The sequence below is a fragment of the Toxorhynchites rutilus genome, chromosome 2, assembly GCF_029784135.1.
Source record: "Toxorhynchites rutilus septentrionalis strain SRP chromosome 2, ASM2978413v1, whole genome shotgun sequence".
Classification (NCBI taxonomy): Eukaryota; Metazoa; Arthropoda; class Insecta; order Diptera; family Culicidae; genus Toxorhynchites; species Toxorhynchites rutilus.
In genome coordinates, this window is record NC_073745.1 from 308,535,347 (window position 1) to 308,556,783 (window position 21,437).

Below are 21,437 nucleotides of genomic sequence, written 5' to 3' on the forward strand. Positions count from 1 at the left end.
CTAATGTTTTGATTAAATTCTTTCATTTAAATGAATTAAAATCTTTTGATGCAATCATAGGACACGACACATTAAAAGAATTGAAAGCAGTAATAGATACTTCAAATGAAAAATTAATTTTAGAAAACAAATTCATTATTCCTCTACTCCAATACAAACTACAGGAAATCAACAAAATAAATATTCGAGATGATCACCTAGACAAGCAACAAAAAGACAGACTCGGAAAAGTTTTAAAAGATTTTCAAGATTTATTTCAACCTCCGGATGAAAAATTACCATTTACTACAAAGGTCAAAGCCGATATCAGAACTACTGACGAAAATGCAGTCTATAGCAAAACTTATCCTTATCCTCAAGCTTTAAAATCTGAAGTTAATAAACAATTAGAAAAACTTTTACATGATGGAATTATTAGACCATCACGATCCCCTTACAACTCACCAGTTTGGATAGTACCAAAGAAACAGGATGCTTCTAAAGAAAAGAAATACAGAATGGTTATAGATTACCGAAAATTAAATTCAAAAACAATTAGTGACAGATATCCAATTCCGGATACATCCACAGTCCTATCTAACTTAGGAGAAAACAAATTTTTTACCACATTGGATTTGGCATCAGGATTTCATCAAATCCCAATGTCTGAAAAAGATATAGAAAAAACAGCTTTTTCAGTTAATAATGGAAAATATGAATTCATTCGTTTACCCTTTGGCTTAAAGAATGCACCAGCAATCTTCCAAAGAGTAATGGATGACGTTTTAAGAGAACACTTAGGAAAAATATGTCATGTCTATATAGATGACATCATAATATTCGGTAAAACACTTGATGAACATTTGAAAAATTTAAGAACAATTTTGGAAACATTAAGAGAAGCTAATTTCAAAATTCAACCTGACAAATCAGAATTTTTAAGGACCGAAGTCGAATTTCTTGGCTTTATTGTTTCAAAAGAAGGTCTAAAACCAAACGATAAGAAGGTTGAATGTATTCGTAAATACCCTGAACCAAAAACTCTGAAAGATTTACGCGCATTTCTAGGACTGTCTGGATATTATAGACGTTTTGTAAGAGATTATGCTAAAATCGCAAAACCCCTTACAAAACTTTTAAGAGGGGAGGATGGCCATCGCCAAATTCTGAAAAATCAGTCAAAAAACACAATCATCAATCTAGATGATGATGCACGAAATTCATTTAATACTCTTAAAGAAATTTTATCTTCTAAAGACGTTTTAACATTTCCAGATTTTGAAAAAACCTTCATTCTCACCACAGACGCATCAGATAAAGCAATAGGAGCAGTGTTATCACAGCAATTCCAGGACGGCGAACGACCAATAACATTTATTTCTCGAACTCTTTCCAGGACCGAAGAAAACTACGCAACAAACGAAAAAGAGATGCTTGGAGTCGTATGGGCTCTTCACAACTTAAGGAATTTTATCTACGGAGCAAAACTAAAAATTTACACAGATCATCTCCCACTCACATTCACATTATCACCCAAAAACAATAATGCAAAGCTAAAACGATGGAAAGCTTTCCTTGAGGAACATGATTATGAAATGTTCTATAAACCAGGGAAATCCAACGTAGTAGCTGACGCACTTTCACGCATCCAAATAAATTCATTAACCCCTACTCAACATTCGGCAGAAGAAGATGACAGTTCCTATATACCCTCAACTGAGGCTCCCATTAACGTTTTTCGGAACCAATTAATTTTTCAGATTGGGCCTAATTCATCCTATGAATTTAATGTTCTTTTTGAAAAATACAACAGACACACTTTTGTTGAACCAAATTTTGATATAAACTTTCTAAAGGACAAACTACAACAATTTCTCAACCCAGGAATATTGAACGGAATTATGACAGATGAACGAACCATGGGAATTATACAAGAAATTTATAAAACAAACTATAATTCAAAAATTTTGAAAGTGAGATTTTCGCAAACAAAAGTAGAAGATATTCAAGATGAAGAACAACAGTTAGAAACAATCAAGGATGTGCATAATTTCGCTCATCGGAATGCAAAGGAAAACTCACTTCAACTCATAAAGAAATACTTTTTCCCAGGAATACATAAACTTTTCCAGAAATATATAAGAACTTGTGAAATTTGCAAAATGGAAAAATATGAACGACAACCTCAGAAATTTATCCCCGTAAGAACTCCAATCCCTAATTATCCTGGCGAGATCATACATCTCGATATATTTTGTTACAATGCCAATTTCCTTTTTATATCCTCACTTGACAAATTTTCAAAATATCTCAAAATGAAACCAATTAAGTCAAAGGCCATTTCTGATGTAAAGAATGTTCTTTTGGAATTATTATATGATTGGGACTTGCCCGCATTAATTGTAATAGATAATGAAAGTTCTTTTATATCAAATGTCGTAGAACAAAACATTATAAATTTAGGTGTCAAAATCTTCAAAACTCCTGTTAATCATTCTGAAACCAATGGCCAAGTAGAAAGATGTCACTCTACAATACGAGAAATAGCTAGATGTGTTAAAGCATTAAATCCAGATATGCCAATTACTACTCTCATTCAAGAAGCAACTCATAAATACAATAACACAATACATTCATTTATTAACAAAACACCAAAAAATATTTATATAGGAGAAAGTAGAGATAATGCGTCCTATGAAGAAATAGCAAGAAGTCGAGACAAAAATAATGAAAAAATATTAAAATTATACAAAAACAAAGAAGAAAAAATTATTCCAAAAGCTTATCAAACATACGAACCCAATAGCTATGCATATGAAAAAACAAATACTCACAATAAACGTAAGAGTCGATACAACATTATAAAAATAAAAGAAGATCACAATACATACATTATAGATTCCAATAATCGAAAAATCCATAAATGTAATTTACGAAAGAATACAAGCGAATAAAAACATTTTTCGTTTCTTTACAGACTCGCCCTCTGCGCGTCTCAAGTACTAGCAGGAATTCAAATACACGACCTTACAAATAACCCACTCGCAATTGTACCACTAGGAAAAGCAAAAATAAAAATAGGACACATACGCATTGTACATCCTATTGATTTAATTCAAATTGGCAATACAATTTTCAATGTTAATAGTGACATACAGAATAATCCTTCAAATAATCCATTGTATGAATTAATCCAAATCAAAAATTATAAGTTATATGAAACATTTATGAAAATCAAACCATTTGTAAACAGAAGAAAAAGGTGGGATACAATCGGAACAGTTTGGAAATGGATCGCCGGCAGCCCAGATGCAGAAGATCTCCGAATCATCAATCACTCCATGAACGCCCTGATAACCATGAACAACAAGCAGTTATTCATCAACGAAGCTATCGACAAACGAATCCAAGAAATAACAGACATAACCAATCAAGTACTAAAGATCGAGAATGAAAGAACAAAAAACCATTCCCTCGAAATTAATCAATTGATAATTCTCTCCAACATAGACTCATTACAAAATCAGGTAGAAACATTAGAAGAAGCAATTCTAATGGCCAAACACGGAATCCCTAGTAGCAAACTACTATCGATAAAAGATTTTACAAAAATTGCAACCTTTCTACAAAACCACGATATTCACATAACTTCCTTCGAAGAATTATTAACACAAGCCAAAGCACAAGTAATGCTGAATAATACGCACATTATCTATATGCTAAAGATTCCACAAGTATCAACTGAAACATTTGAATACGACTACATTGACTCAATAATCAAGTCAATGAAACGCATTTTATTGAACAAAAATTACATTATCAGAAATCAAACAAATGTTTACGAATTAAATCAACCTTGTGAAGAGCAAGATGACTATTTCTTATGCGATAATTCTCAAATAGAACATGCAAATGAATGCATATATAAACTTACTACAGGGAAACATTCAAATTGCACCTTTGAAAAGGTATATTCAAAGGGACTCGTAAAACGAATCAACGATGCAACAATTTTGATCAATGACGCTGGTGCAGAAGTCTCATCAAATTGTACCAATTCCAGTCAACCCCTATATGGATCGTTTTTAATACAATTCAGCCAATGCAATCTTCATATCAACGGCGAACAATATTCCAATTATGAAACAACTATTCCTGCAAAAACATATGATCCTACCACTGGACTTCGTGTTAACGAAATTCATATCATAGACGCACCACCTGTGGAATACCTTCAGAATTTAACCCTTGAACATCGCGAAAAATTGGAACTATTAAACCTGCAAAATCATTCCTTGAGTTGGAAACTCAATATCTTTGGATCATTTGGACTATCAACAATAATTCTAATCGCAAGCACATTTGCAATTCTTCGATTCCTTTCCAGACGTAAACAAAAGGCCAACATAACAGTCCACTTCGACAAAAACGCTGAGACCATCCTAATAAATGAGCCACCAAAAACAACGGAAATTAAACCTGACACCAACAACACAGAGGAATTATCAGACGAAAGAAAAAAACAACTTCAAGCATTCTTTGATGCACCAACACCATTACGCACCATCCAAAAGTAAACTTTGAGGACAAAGCAATCAAGAGGGGAGGAGTTAGCACAGTTAGCACAAATCGAGACCGCATAGCCGATAAGCGGAATATAAACATCCGAATCACCATCCAGCTGCATCATCATCAACAATCACAACTTATCGGACCACCCGGAGACCAAGAATAAACAATCAACCGTTCACAAGAATCGATATCAACATCGCGCTGATGCCATGAATAAACATTCCCACATTCAAGATGTTGTAAACACAAATCATTGATATATATAAGCAGGGACAATGAATGTAAGGTTAGAGTTAAATTTGAATAGTGAATAGATGCACATCGTGTGCTCGAAAAGAAGAAATTGTTTTTTTTAAGTAAAGTTTAGTGTTTAAGATTAACTCATGTGCTAAAAATTAACTTGGGGTGTAGGGGCCTAAGTGCAAGTTTGTTATACAGTAACATATTAGGAGCATGTTTGGACTTGAATATCATCATGATTGCGAGTATATGTGTCAAATATAGCACAAGTCAAAACGTGCCTGAAAGACTTGTACACTCAAACACATTTTCTCGACGAACTTATTCACGCATTTTTACTTGCCGATTTTCTAATTTTGTACGAATTTATGAAATTATGTCGATGAGCCTTGTTAAATCTTTATGAAAAGTGCAAAACGATCGTGGTCAAAGCGTGGTGAAGCAGCTTAAAAGGGTGGTTAAACCAGAACTAAGGACCAAGAAGGTTCTACTGTGGGATTTAAAGATAATCTTTTTTAGGTTACTCTCGTATGGCCGAACACTAAATTTAGATCTCTACTATCAACAACTGGACTGTTTGAAGCTAGCGATTGACCAGAAACGGCCAAAATTGGCCAACAGAAGAAGTGTTTTGTTCCATCAGGACCACGCAAGGTCGAGGTTGGTTGGGAAGTAATAATGCATCCACCATCTAGTTCTAACTTGGCACCAAGTGATTACCACCTTTTTCTCACATTGCAAAAAATTCTGAGTGATAAGAAATTGGAATCAAGAGAAGATTGTGAAAATCGATCACTATAGTTTTTCGTCAATAAGACTTCTATGGGGGTCTTCGTAGTCACTTGGTTACGCGTTCGCTTACTAAGCGATCGATCGTGAGTTCAAACTCAGGGCCCTCAATTGACCATCTTTGTGTTGTTATAGAATAACTACGTCCACGAAACCATCATCAGCTATGGAGATCGATCCACGGTGGAACAAAGATCGATTCAACCATACAACTGCTCTGCTCTGCAAGAAACATCGGGCTGCTGTTCTATAAATAACCCAACAATGATCAATATCAACTGTCTCCGCTGTCCGGTCTGCTGAACAATGGAAGAACAGATAGAATACCCTTACGCCTATATGGCTACTACAGTGTAATTTGCCATAATGTAATGGAACTGAAAACATAACTCCTAAATGGCTACTACTTCTACTGTGTAATTTACAATTTATAGAAACATAAACATATGTACATGTACACGATAAAAACCCGGCTCTGTTACAGATAAAATGCTAATGAGCCTGATAAATAAATAAATGGGATAAAAAAAAAAGACTTCTATGAGAGAGACATTATGAAATTACCTTTAGAGTAGCAACAAAATATACAACAAAACAGTGGATATTTGACCCAAATCGGACAATCCTAGTATCTCAAATAAAGCATACAGGCAAACCTTTTTTTTTGTGTGCGGGGGATAGGGACCGCACAAAAAAGTCGCATAAAAAAATCGTGCAAAACTTCACCAGCAGTTTTAAAAAATCGTGGTCGGTACACATTTTGAAAAAAAAACTGTTTTTGTGCGGTAGATAGGGACCGCATAAAAAAAGTTTCCCCCAAGAAAATAACTGAAATCCACGCCATTCACCGTTCAATTTCCTTTTGATTGTCTGCTTTGAGATGGGACACTTTGCCTTTTCAGATGCGCGTGGCTGTTTTGTGCTTTTAGTTGCATGTCGAATCGTGTTGCTGATAGAAATCATGTCATGAAAAAACTTAGAAAAACTTAGAGCATTTGATGAGAGGAGGGGAATGATCTCAGAAGTGGATAATTGAGACGCAAATATGCTTTTTTCGCACTGAAATGCATATAAACTATCGAAAAAAGTCACAGGAGGGTTGCGTCGGAGATACGACCGCATAGTTGACGTAGGATTCCGTTAGGCTATCTGTTGATTGGATATGTTTGAAGAATTAAACTCTTTGACAATGATTTGGTGGTCCTGAAAAGGGCGGATTTCTTTGGTTGTTGGGTATTAGTCGTTAGATGGTGCGTATCAGATAGAAGATGCCGAAATGGAATGAGATATGATGAAAACCGCCCTCTGTGACTCTAGACGAGATGCCTAACACACCTAACATTATATGTAGAGCATATGGGAAATCACTTTTTCCAATATTTTTTCATTTTTCCAACATTTCTGGCCGTATTAACTTTTCTTAGGTGAAAATTAACAAAACAGCTTGAACCGAACGACCCGTTCTCGGGCGGAACACACCTTGGTTTTTTTATGAAAATTGAAATGAATCGTTTCATATATCAAATCGTTTTTAACCCCTTCCCGTATTATTTAATACGTCACAAATCATGTGATTTCACAACTCTGCTGAGTGTTCTAGCGCCCTATGTTATGCAAGTACGAAACTCGATGTTGTACGAGAAAGGGTTAACACAACTGCTACCATATACAATTTTACACTTACACTTGTGCTAAATTTTTCATAATACACGATTTGTTATTGATATGAAGTTTCACGAACCAACCAAAATTAAAGTTTTTATGTATTTGCAATACCGATTTCCCCCAAGCAGCTTGGTTTTAATGTCTTTGTTAGGGAACACATTTTGGTGGGAGCAAAAGCTCCCCCTACTTTCATATATATGCAATGCCGATTTCCCACAGGCAGCTTGGTTTTGAAGTCTCTGTTAGGGAACCGCCGCATGTGTCGTCAATTTCGACCAATCAGAAGTGGGTATTTCCGTTAGGATAGGGGCTTTTACAGAGATTTTTCCATTGTTCGATAGTTATGACACATATTATTTTATTCAATATAAAAAATTGATATGGAGTGCCGAAATCGATTGACGCAAGAATTTCATAAATTCATCATGAAATGACTGAGCAATAAACGTTTGAAATTGGACAATTTTCACGATGTGCTCGATTTTCGATTTTCAATTTGTACCCCAATATGTTCCCGAAAGACGTAATCCTACGTCAAAAACTAAATGGACGATAACTTCGTCAAATATGCTTCTTTTAATACACCGCACAAAAAAAATCGCACAAAAACAGGTTTTACTGTATTTGGTAAATTTCGCCTTCACACCGGGCGAGTAGGCAACAGCTGTAAGCAGAGGTTTGGCCCGACGTAAAGTCTGAGAACGAAATGGTTCGAAAGATCGATAGTGTGTAATGAATAAGAGGTGTCACACCGCAGTTCATTTTCAAACTTTTTTTTTATTTTGTTCTCAAATACGAGGTAGAAAGATGGAAAAGATGCACTTTTCGTACAGTACAGTACCTTTCGTACAGGCGGAGAATGTTTGTGTATTATAGAATTACACGTACGCCTTGTATTTATGCTTGGGTTAATGGTTGATAATGGTAGTGGTGGAACAAATATATAATCGCCTATAGTCATAATATGTGTCGGTTGTGAAAAAACTGATTTTGATTTTCCTGAAGAAGAATGCCTCACCTTCTTTCAGGATTTTCCAAAAATTTTCCGATTTTACTCTCCACTTCATGGATCTACGGGAAGAGACGAATTCAACAAAATACAGGAGGCTAAAATCGGACCATTCCTTCTTCGGGTTTCCCGCTTACCAACAGATTTTGCCTTACATTTTTATTTATATAGACTAGCTGACCCGACGAACTTCGTCCCGCCCAAAATTGATTTTTTGATTTGAATATTTTCAAACATCCACGTTTTCTGTGAACGTTAGTGAGTCCAATCAAATTCGTCCTTATAATATAAAATTATTGTCAGACACAATTCTCGTTCAAGATTCTTCAAGCATTTGGAAATAACATGTTTCTCCGTTGCATGGAATACATGTTTAATACAGAGAATATTACAAAATAAAGACTGCTCAAATCAGACCATTCCTTCCTCGAGTTTAGGGCACACCAACACATTTGGCCTTCCATTTTTGCTTATATAGATAGAAGATATAGGAATGCGTTATTCCGTCTGGAAATCCTTTTCCACTTTCGAACAAAAATCAATTTCGTTAGCGCCATCATCAAATGGACTAACAACGCTTAGCTAATTGTAGAACATATGGGAATTAAATTTTCCGAATTTTCCGATTTTTCTCAGCTATATTGATCTACGGGAAGAGACGAATACAACAAAATATGGATGGCTCAAATTGAACCATTCCTTCTTCGGGTTTTGCGCTTACCAACACATTTGGCCTTCCATTTTTATTTATAGAATTTAAGATATGGAAATGCGTCATTTCGCCTGAAAATCAATTTCCACTTGCGAACAAAGATCAATTTCGATAGCGCAAACATCGAATGGACTAACAACGCTTATTATGATGTAATTTTCGGACATGTGGGAATTCAATTTTCCGAATTTTCCAGCCTTCCTTCACAGTTTTCCGAAAATTTTCCGATTTTTCTCTCCACTATCTACGGGAAAAGACGAATACAACAAAATACAGGAGGCTAAAATCGGACTATCCCTTCTTCGGGTTTTCCGCTTACCAACAGATTTTGCCTTACATTTTTATTTACTTAGATATAAGATATGGTAATGCGGTATTTCGTCTGAAAATCCATTTCCACTTTCAAACAAAGATCAACTTCAATAGCGCAAACATGGAATGGACCGACAACGCTTATCATGATGTAATTTTAAAACATATGGGGAATCAATTTTCCTAATTTTTCGATCTTCCATCAGAGTTTTACGAAAATTTTCCGATTTTTCTATCCACTATATTATGGGCCGAGACAAATACAACAAAATTAAAAAGCACCGTTTTTAGCCCACTGTATATTTACTTCGATTGCAACGGCAGTACAATTTGGGACTATAGCTCGAACAATCCACATCCTGGGATCAACTTCGCAGCCCAAGTTCAACCAGGTATGTTCCTAAAGAACAACAAAACGAAACCAACCGTACAACACTTGTGTACAATCGCACAAACTCAGCCGGAGCACTTTGCAATCCTTCCTCAGCTCGGCCCGTTGTGAATGTGCCGTACAGATAAATGGAAGATAATGGAAAGTTATTTCCGCATTCGTGCCTGCGGTAGATTTAGAAGGATGAAAAAGGGTGAAAAATACCATCTTCTCGGCCATCCAGGCCAGCGATGCCACCAGTAGCGGCCAGTAATGGGGGCTACCATTAGGAGGGTTAGCAGCCAAGGCGAACAACAACCAGAAGCCAATCATCGCCGGGTCTGGTCTCTTTTTGTAGCTTTTTTTACAGCTATAAAGAGTCACGCTATCGGAACTTGTTTTTACTTTGCTCTAGTTGGCGGCTTATCTCCGGTTTTTCGTGGGGGGCTAATCGTGCCAAAGCTTCAGCATTACATTTCATTTCCTGCCCAGTGGCTTTCGAATGTATGCAGTTGAACCCTTACTATCGATTAATATGATCAATTGGCGTGAAATCATCCGACAAATTTAAGGAAACTTGTGATAAACCAACATGTTTGGCCGGTTGATACAGTTTCGCTTTTCATCGAGGGAAAGGTGCCTTTTTCTCGCGTGAGTTCTCCGTCTTTCTAACTCTAGTCCGTATCCACGCCAACGTGTGGAAAACAAAGAGCTTCGCCGTGCTTCTTTCAGCGACTGCTCCTGCTGATGCTGGTTATGATGGGGGAGATAGAAACAATGAAAGCACTGAGAAAGTATGTAATTTGCGGCAATTACCGCCCCGGCATCCATCAGGACAAAACAATAGACGCGGTTGGAATTCGGGGGGGGATGAAAGGAAAACGTTCTCTCGGTAGTCGTTTGTACTGTAACCAGAGAAACAACGGAAAGAGCCATCTTCGGCCACTCGGAAAAAAATGCTCTTCTGTTTGGATGGTTGGCTGGTCCAACATCGTTTGCTGGTTTACGATAGCACCGAGCGAAAGTAGTCTGCATCATTGCTATGCTTTAATTCCCACCCACCCACATTTTACGCTACCAAGCAACGCACGAGGCGTTACAAACGACTTTTCCGAACGCAACGCAAGGCGAGGGAAGCCGTTAAATTGTGTTACATTCCGGTGTTGTTTTAACGGGTCACCCTGCTCCTTTGCAGCCACCCCAAACCCCCTCTTACCAAGAATTCAATAATATCCTTTCCAAGAGGAGAAAGTATGAACATCAGCAGCAACAATAACAGCCAAAAAAAGAAAGAAATTCTGGCTGGGACGGAAAATGAGACGATAAAAGCTTCTTATGCTGGGTCTTTGATTGCATTAGAGCATTTTAACGCTTTTATTGTTGGCTTTTCCTCCTGCTCTTGGATGGTCGTGTTTGGTATGGTGCAGCTTCAGCTGCTTGGTGGTTAGAATCTTAAGGTCACTTTTCAGGGATAGATGCGTAATCGGTGCAGTGAGATTGCTTTAATGTTTTCTACGCACGAGCCTTGAAGCTGAGTTGAGAGCGTTTTCAACGATTGTGACCTTCAGGAATCCAAGAGAAGTGTCTAATATCGGAATTTTGCAGCTATACTGGGCAGTTTTGCGTAGAAATTCAATCAGACTCAATCCTTTCCATTGGATGAACACATGCTTCCGGAGCAAGAGACTAAGTACTTTCCACTGGTCGAACGTTTCGACCAGTGGAAAGTACTTAGTCTCTAAGTAGCATTTTTCGAATAAAGATTTGTATTTGCGGCTGAAAAATTAAAACCCAAAAACCTCCGGATGCGTATAAAAACTGTTTAACCCTCACGTTCTCGCGAACAAAACCATAACTCGTATACTCGCGCACGGTGGCACATATTATTCGTGTCTCTGTAATATTGCTATCGTGTACTTTTTAGGCGTTATTGGTATTTATTAAAAGATATCCTTTTCTTTTAATAAATACCAATAACACAATTGGACGAAAAAACCCCAGAAAATATTTTTCTTCAACTTCCTTCAGTTTTAATAGTCATTTAATTCAGCCTTCTCAAAACAGAATTATCGATTTTTCAGTCTGTGAGACCCGGTATATAGCAGGGTCCTAAATGGGGTCCAAAGTGTTAAAATTCTTGGAATGAGGTATTTCGAATGATAGGGCGTGAATTATCACATTCATTTTCTTTCTGAAAATGCAATAAGGGGCTGTGCACATACCACGTGGACAACTTTCAGGTGGGTAGGGGTTACGGGAAAGTCCACGCTTGTCCACGGTGAGGGCGGAGGGGGTTTAGATAATGTCCACGTGGACAGGTTAAATATTTTTTAAAGTAAAGCATTCATGTTTATAGTCAAAATTGAATGAGATCTGCTTTGTATTTAAAATATTTTTAAATACAAATACGCCCACCTTGAGTACTCTGTATTCATCAATAGAGCCTGAGAGTGCTGTCCGGTCCAACATCCATATTTTTCATATGGCTTAACTTATTCCTTGAAGGAAGCGCACATGAATTGGGATCGATCAATTTACACCAATCGGCAATAGAGCCATACATTCCATCAGGATAAAGACACCCAGAGACACAAAGAATGTTGAAATTTTTGTAGTATTAAAAATCTCGACCCAAGTCCGAGTTTCGATTCAGCTTTCGTTCTTGATGACAAAACTGCTTCGTTTTGACGTAGAACTACGTCTTTCATTGAGGGTGCCAAATCAGAAAACAGGTCACGTTTTTGTGAAATAAAGTTAACGTTTATAACTATTTTTGCCGCGAACGGATTTTGGCGATTTACATACCAAACGAATCGGAAATTCTCTAAGATATGTTTGATATGCTATACATTACAATCCCACGGTGTGTAAATGGTTAAAGTTCATGAAAACTATAAGCGTTTCTATTTTCCCATACATTTGTTCTGTCCATTTGTGTGCTTTCCCGAACAGAGATGTCAATAACGGGCAACTTATCGACGAGCAACGAAGAGGAAATCGTAAGATTTAATGTCTCCGTGATCAAAGGAAAAGAAGAAGAACGAAGGGGAATACTTGCCTAGAATACAAACAGTGGATCTCGCTGAGGCAAACTTTCATTCTTCGTGAGGATTCCGACTGAACAACATCGTTGCTGAGCTCGAACGGTGATCGAATGCCTTTCTGAAGGTAATGGGGGTGAGGCCAAGAAACCCAATGAGAACAGCACGAAAAAAAAGGCCCAGAAGGGGAAATCCTCATCTGAAGAAGGTGGGGCAAAATGCGTTTGATTTTGAATTGAGAAATTACGTTTATTATTCAAAATTTATAACACAATTTTCACAGAACCGATTGAATAGACCATTGATGTAAAGAAGATGAAAAAGCGGAAATGTTTCTAAAAAAACAGAGCAAAAATGCTGAAGAAGACAAGGTAGATTTTTTTATTTTTTTGTACTCCATAACAATTATTATCTGAAAATTGAAGAAAAGCCGAAGTGGTTTGAAAAGAAAAACCAACGTTGATGCTAAAGAAACAGCAAACAGATCGCTTAGAAAAAGAAAATGAAATTTTGTGAATTTTTTCATGCGTTTCGAAATAAATATTATTATCGGGGATGAAAACTGTATTTACGGTGTCAATATTCGATTTAGAAACTTCGGAGTTGTTTAAAACAATTTTTCTGGGTTTTCCGGTCCCTATACGCTGAAAAAGTGAATTTGCCAATTTGTCATTTGCCATCTCGTTGAAAAACTGGGCAAGGCATTTTTGAAGCTCTTACAGGAATCTTAGCAGTTAATAGTCTCAAGATGAAATATCTGGTGTGTGAGGTTGGTGGAATTTTAGAGCGTTCTGAATCGTTGATTTCAACACGTTCAGCTGCGAGCAGTATTTATTGGAATTCATCGATACTAGTTGCTTGGTAGAGGCTTATGATACAGATTTTCGTCCAGTCTCACCAGACCCAGACCATGACTTCCTTCAGTCGAAAACCTGCTTCGGGGTTCTATTCACTTACCAAGGTTTTTTTAAGCCAACATTATTGTGAATGATGTGCCCTCCACAATTATGTATTTTTGTTGCGTTTATGAAACGAGTCTCAGATTGAGATACGTTCATTTGAATGTTTTTCGATAAAAAAAAACCTTTATTCTGGAAGCCGTTCGGATTTGAAACTATCACAACCTAGCAAACATTAAATCGCATAACTTTTGCACATGCTAGGTCGCATATAAATTCGTATCAAATTCCAATCGTATAAAATATCAATCTAAAATCGTATATCTAAAATCGTATAAAATGCAGACACACGATTTTGTATATCACAGATGGATTAAGTCGTATATCGGTATGACAATCATTCTTATATTGCGATGTGTGGTATTATATACGTACATCATATTTATTTTATATAACATTGTCGCATATCAATTTAACATGTATCGTATATCGGTATATACGGCTTTATATACACATAACAGTTCGGCTAAAAAGTTTATTAGGTAACACAGTAAAACAATTTTTTTTTTTGCAAAATTCAATTTTATTATTCCACTTTGAAGACGATACAGCGATTATAGCGATCTCGCAACTTTTCGATACCATTTTTATAGTACATAGTAGTACTTTCGGTTTTTCCTCAAAATAGGTCACCGTTCCGGTAATCACTTCATCATCGGTCTTAAATTTCTCGCCAGCGAGCATTCTCTCCAGGTCTGCGAACAGAAAATATGTGCTGTGGACCAGATCTGGAGAATACGGTGGGTGTGGAAGCAATTGGAAGCCCAATTCATGCAATTACACACGAAAATCGGATTTATCCATTTTTTTCACAATAACAAAAGTTGCTTCGCTCTCAATGCTGTAACTCACGAACCAATCGACCGATTTCTGTCAAATTTTGACACGTATCCATTGAAAGATGGTGCTTTGTGATAGTCAAGGAGATTTTTGCAAGAGGCGCCATACAGACGTCAACCTTATGAACTTTTCAGTCGAAATGTTATAATATGACATATTCGTATATCGCCTCCACTTTTGCATGTATATACCAATTATACGTGGTGGATCACATCATTGAGGAAGTGGCTGATCCTCGGCTGAAGGAGGCCGTGATGTTGAATAGCTCAGGATTCGAGAATACACGGAATATGGCTTGCACTGGAGAAAATAAAACACTTTGGAATACAACTCAAATACTGTCGGATTTAATCGCGATGCTACAATTATGGCGCTTATATTTGGATTGAATTTTAATTGGCAGGAATCGGTTTGCATGCACATATTTGTTTGTGTGCGTTCGACTTCTGTTATGCTGTGCATCGGATTACTGTGCTGGTTGTGGATGTGTCATACATTTTGAATGGGAGGGAAGGATTTGGATGGGGATAAGCATATTGTTGGGAAAATATGTATATTTATTTAGGTGATATACCCCAAATATGGCTTGCATGTATGTATATCGCCTCCAATTATGGCGTTTTATACGATTTAATGTTTGCTGGGAATGCTGCATTCTTTCATCTGATCGAGTCAAATCCTATCGGGTCGTGCAAATGTTGCAACCTTGAATTACAGAATACAATAGTTTATCTCGTTCGTATCAATAAAGAAAATATTACTGCCAGACAGAGATCTCCGGAGATACGTCCCGTGCCTCCATGGAAGAATTTTTGGTTCGTTTAAATTTTCGGAAAACCTTGGGAGTTCTTGAAAACTAAAAAATTATAGGAGGTTGTGTCCAAGACACGATCGCATTGTTGACGTAAAACTACGCTGTAGTTTAATTTAAGTCGCTTGTTTATAACCGCGAATGTTGTTTTATAATGCTACGAAATTTTAGAAATAACCATTCTACCAGTATGGTCGCCCTGAAATATTTTTTTCTTGTGGAATCATTTGACGATTATTGTTTGATGATTCATTCTTGTCCCCGCAGAACAATACATGCTAGAGATAAACGCAGTTATCATCCTTACTGGAGAAAGTTTTGTTACTGCCAAGCGAAACTAAATCGCATACAAAATTCCAGAACGACATTTAGTTTCTTGGTGACTAAATAAACGAAATAAACTCTTTCTGTTAATCTCAACAACCTGCACTGCTTCATTATGATCAAGATTAGCGCAAATGCAATCCTAGTTGAAGTCAGTTTTGCAACTGGTACGACAACCCAAATAAATTAATAACTTAACTTACCTTAACTTATTGAATAACTTGGTATTCCTCAAATAATTTTTTGGTGCACAACCTTAACACTTGCTTTACCATAGCGTCAGTTCAATGCATTGATGCAATGTCAAAGGCACCAACGAAGCCTTTATGATGAAGGAAAACAAACAATGTCAACTGCTTCGAAATAGGCTGAATATTTGTCTCAGCAGAGATCCATTACTAATACCCTAGCGCGAATATTTCCCTTCCGCTATCTCCCTTCCTTGTAGCCACGTTCGGATCGACATGTTCATCCGCGACAGCGCAATACGTTAAAACGCACGAACGTACGAACACAAATATTCACATATCGATGGAATATACACCTACTTATCTCCGTTTTGCGCTCTTCTCAACAGAAACCCTTTTTGTTAATATTTCCGGTCTAGATCAGCTTAGCTGTCATTCTTTCTGGAGAGAGTTATCCTACCGTCATGCGAAACCAAATCACAGACAAAGTTCCAGAACCTTTTTTTTCTGGTGAACTGACGATAGCCTAGCTTGATGATTCCCACACAATTGGGTGGCTCAGAACCTTAATGTAATGATGTTAGTTTGATGCAATGATTGCAATGCTAGAGACATCATTGAGTCAGTAATTTGGTCGCGTCCGTAGCTCAATCCGAAACTAAGACATGTGAGACTTTAAACTTCTTCAGTTCATTCGTCTCTAACCTTCAAAAAGGCCCTTGGAAAACTTTACTTTTTCCTCGTATTACACCTCCACCCCCATTGCCTTCAGAAAGGCATTCGATCACCGTTCGAGCTCAGCAACGATGTTGTTCAGTCGGAATCCTCACGAAGAATGAAAGTTTGCTTCAGCGAGATCCACTGTTTGTATTCTAGGCAAATATTCCCCTTCGTTCTTCTTCTTTTCCTTTGATCACGGAGACATTAAATCTTACGATTTCCTCTTCGTTGCTCGTCGATAAGTTGCCCGTTATTGACAGCTCTGTTCGGGAAAGCACACAAATGGAAAGAACAAATGTATGGAAAAATAGAAACGCTTATAGTTTTCATGAACTTTAACCATTTACACACCATGGGATTGTAATGTATAGCATATCAAACATATCTTAGAGAATTTCCGATTCGTTTGGTATGTAAATCGCCAAAATCCGTTCGCGGCAAAAATAGTTATAAACGTTAACTTTATTTCACAAAAACGTGACCTGTTTTCAAACGTCACGTTTATGTCAAAAAATTTAGTTCAGGTTTCAGTTACCTTTTAGAGGTTTTTTGAATGAAGCGAAGTACGTAGCATAATCGTTGAAAGCAACATCTTCAACAGCGAGATTGTGACCACTTGGATATTCGTTGCGTGGACACCGACTGAACAACATCGTTGCTGGACGAGCTGGACGGCGAGGGATCGAGTGCCTTTCTCAAGGCAAGAGGGTGGAGGTGTAGTGCTGGAGTAGAGTAAAGTTTTCCAAGGGCCTTTCTCAAGGCTAGAGACGAATGAACTGAAAAAGTTTAAAGTCTCTATAATACAAAACCTTCCTTCCTTGACCACTTGGAGTTGACTTGATCACAGATTCACAAAAATCATCTGAACAATCGACATTATGACATTATGATGACTGAATTCGGTCCTTTTCCTACATCGAACTGTTCTTAGATCAATTAATTGTTCTGTACCTTCGTAACTTCGTTGTTAATTCCGAAAATGCTGCATTTCTTTGCAGCTTTGAAGTAGGATGATCCCCATTGTTGAGGGTTGCTAGGATATGAAACAGTTTGAGCGTAATCAAAAGAAAGTGCTAAAGTTGAATCCATATCAGCTCCCTCCTTACAACATTTCTGGTAATATTCTCGTTGCAATCGAGCCAGTCTGATGTGCTCCTTGAACTCGTTCAATTTCACCTCAATAGCATCGGCACAGATATTGGTATTCTTAACAAACGAAACTGAATGCTCCTGACAAATACCGCATAAGTCATGAGCTGGTTTCATCGTGGTTATAAATGGACACATACGATTCCATAGACTGTAGAATGTGCTTCGACCGAATAATCGATCATTTCCACAACTTTCTAAATAACATCTATACACAGAAGCTTCCGTATCGGCTGATGGCAGCTTCGTAGTTTTATAATTTTGAATGCTGGGAAGACGTCCAGGTAGACGAATGCCAACATTATTCGCGTAATTTTTCAATATAACAGTACCTGAATAAAAACTGGAGTTGGCAGTTGAAGGAAAACTGTCTATTCTATCGAACTCTTCGAACTTTCACTGTAGTTCGTCGTCACTATCCATCACTACGGTTATTTTTAATATCGAAAAATACAGAATAGACAAAATTAAAAAGAAAACTACGAATAGGATCACTTTTTCATACCGAAAATACGAGACGCAAACATGAACTGATAAAAACTTTTCAACCGAATATTACGCCGCAGAAAAACGATCGAATTCACACTCTAACGCAAGAAGAAACGCTACAGAAGGTTGTTTTAATGCTCAGAGTGGTTTACGAAGTTGATTCGACCATTCAAACCGAAATACCGTTGATACTTTGTAACGCAATCTCGCGGAGTGATAGTAAAAACTTGAAACGCGTTTTTTTAAAATGTTGGAAACACGGACTAGGTCCCTTGCTTCGTGGACGATGACATATCTTATCTAAATATAAGGTGCATTGGGTAATTAAATAAAAAACTCAGGAAAAGTACCATCACTATCTTCTTCAAGTTGAAATCATATGCAAAAATCAACAACCATTCCGAGAGAAAAAAAAATGCCTTTTAACCCAAGAGAGTATTATATAGTATTCTCGCATTCAACTCTGTAGCAAAAGTTGCGTCGGGCCATAATTCGATCTTGAACAAAATGGAAAATGATTGGATACGCAATTAAATCGATTGATTTTAAATTGCATTCGCTCGGGGTCCGGACGGGCGTTTTGAGGACGCCCCATAATTGGAAACGCATGTATTATTCGTCGTCTATCGGGTTTGCCCTTTTTCCGGAGGCAGGCTGCCGCTTCATTGGGATATGATGATTCGGTTCCAACACTTCCCACCTTCCGAAGCAGAGCGATGGGGCCTAGAGTGGCTAGACACTGGCATCTGGGATTTTTGTGATGACCCGGAACCGGTGTGGCTATTTGTCGAGGCACACACACAAATACACATACAAACATACTACAAAACCATGCAAATTTGTTTTCCGGCCTACAAGCAATCAAATGTTAATATTTACCGTTATGATTATCCGCAATGGACCAAAATTGCCTCGCACCGCGCCTCGGCCTGTCTTCCCAGAAAACGGAAACCCCAATCGCAATGAACATGAGAATCTCTCTCTCACCCGAGGTGGGCGTGGGAGGTGGACCAGACCCAGGGAAATTTGATTACAAATACAAGCTGACACCAATTTGTTCATTAAATTGGCTTTATAGTGTGTTTTTAGTGCTTATTCCATTTAATCCTGCCAATTTCGGTGCGAAGGGAGCAGAAGATCGGTCCGTTCGACTCGTTCGGAAAAAGGGATAGGTCAGGCGGGGGGGAGTAGTGGAAGGAAGCTTTATGTTTGGCCGGATTTTCTTCTTCGACCACAAATCACCTCCCGCACACGTAGCTCTGGCGATACGATATGTGGGAGTGCACATCGGTCGTACTGTTCTGCCTCCGGATGAAGCTGGGGAGAAGGAGAACAATATACGAGAGGCCTCTTGGATTGATGAAGGGAGTGTCCGGAGGAAGGGTATGATTATTATTGCCTTTTCATATCATTACCACGACACGACACGACTTAACGCGACGATGATAATCGGCCTCCGTTCGGTAATTAGATTTGTAGTGCTAGTGATTCCTGCAATCAGATTATAATTGCCGAGACGGCCAATTCTGGGCCACCACCGACGCCACCACTCTCCGGGAATGAGGTTGCCGCCTCCGGCCAATTAGGCAGCGAGTTGGCTAGCTTCTTCGACGGCCGGCTCCGATTAGCAGTAAAATTGGCTCATTAGGAGATGATTCGAAGACGAGCAATTATAATAAAATCACAATTAAAATACAACAGAACAGATCGAGAACACTCTCGAGCAGCAGCCAAGACAGTCTCCTTAATTCCACTTCCAGCAGCCAATGTCTCAAGGAACGATGCGAAAGCGCGAAGTCGGGAAGGCGGAAAGTCACCCGAAAGCAATCAAATTGTGAATGCCATTAAAAGCTGTGTAAATTGGGTGCAGCTTAATGACAATTTGACTTTCGCAATTTTATTCATCCGTTGGAATTTCTTTTTTTTTTTTTTTTTTTCATTACAGGCTTAGAAATATTGGTCCGCCCGGATTTGCGGGGTTTCCTTTTATGTGGCAGAATTTTATGGCCGCCGAAATAAAAGCGAAAAGCTGCAAATCATTGAAAAAAGAGGGGGTTTTCTCTGCTGCTGCTGCTGCTGTTGTTGTTGCCCTCCTCATCCGCCGCGGCAGGATTGTTTTTTTACGCATTCGCATTTCGGGCGGGAGAATGATGGTAAACGGAACGAATTCATCATTTATTGCAAATTATGACGAGCGATTCATCACGCGCGGGGTGATTTATCACCAGCGAATGGAGGGATTTTATTTCGTAGGTATTTTCAACCACCTTGTTGGACATGATTTTATAGAAATGGAACCCTATCTTCCCCAATGAGCTGGATACCCAAAAACTGTTATCGAAATACTCATGAAGCTTTATTCCACAAGAGTTTGTACGGACTCGGTAACATTGCTGGCAGCACTGTGTCAGATTTTATAGAGATTTTTGGAGTTTTAAGCTCCGCCCACCTTGTGCCCGCTACTTATTAGCCAAAAAGCTTTTGTTTTTGTAATTGTGATTTTTTCCATTTGCGAAAATTCTAACATTCAAACAAAGAAACGTCATAATCAGGTGCAATATTATCACACGTCTTCGCCGATTGCCCGAAGTAACCAGACGAAGGAAAGTCGCGTCCAAGTTCCGTTATCGGTTACCGCGTGATTGTTGTTTTTTTGCCGCTGAAGAGTTCATTTCACTATCTGGATAGTGAGTGAAGTGCCCTGCCTGCAAGTGGATAAAGGCTTTCATCCTCGGAAAGCCAAGTATTGGTTTTTGTTTTGTCGCTGCTTCGCCGACATTGGAGATTTCGCCGAGTCATCGTGCCAACAGTGACAGTGCGGGTAAGCTTTCACCGACGACTGTGTGTAGTGGTGTCGTAGGCACATTCCCACCACCAACGAGCTTTCAGCACGCTCCCGTTCATCTGCACTGGAGTGCGTTCATAGGTGAATAAGATTGAATATACTGAGAGAAAATATTTAATAATTATAAGTTTTTTTTTTGTTTTTGTGAATTATTTTATTGTGAAATATTGTTTAAAAAAATACTTAGAATATAAGTGAAAATTTAAAATGGCAGAGAGTGGGGGACCTTCGGATATGGAGGTCTCTGACTCTAGTTCCCTCCTAACAGATAAAAAAAAGTCACTCAAACGTGTTCCAAATACGGAAGATACTTCTTCTGGGGACGAGTCAGCTAACCCTACCAAGCCTCCCTCCAAAAAACTAGCAAATCTCCCATCTGCCCTTAACGATCCCACTCTACCTTCAACCTCGTCTTCTCCCTCT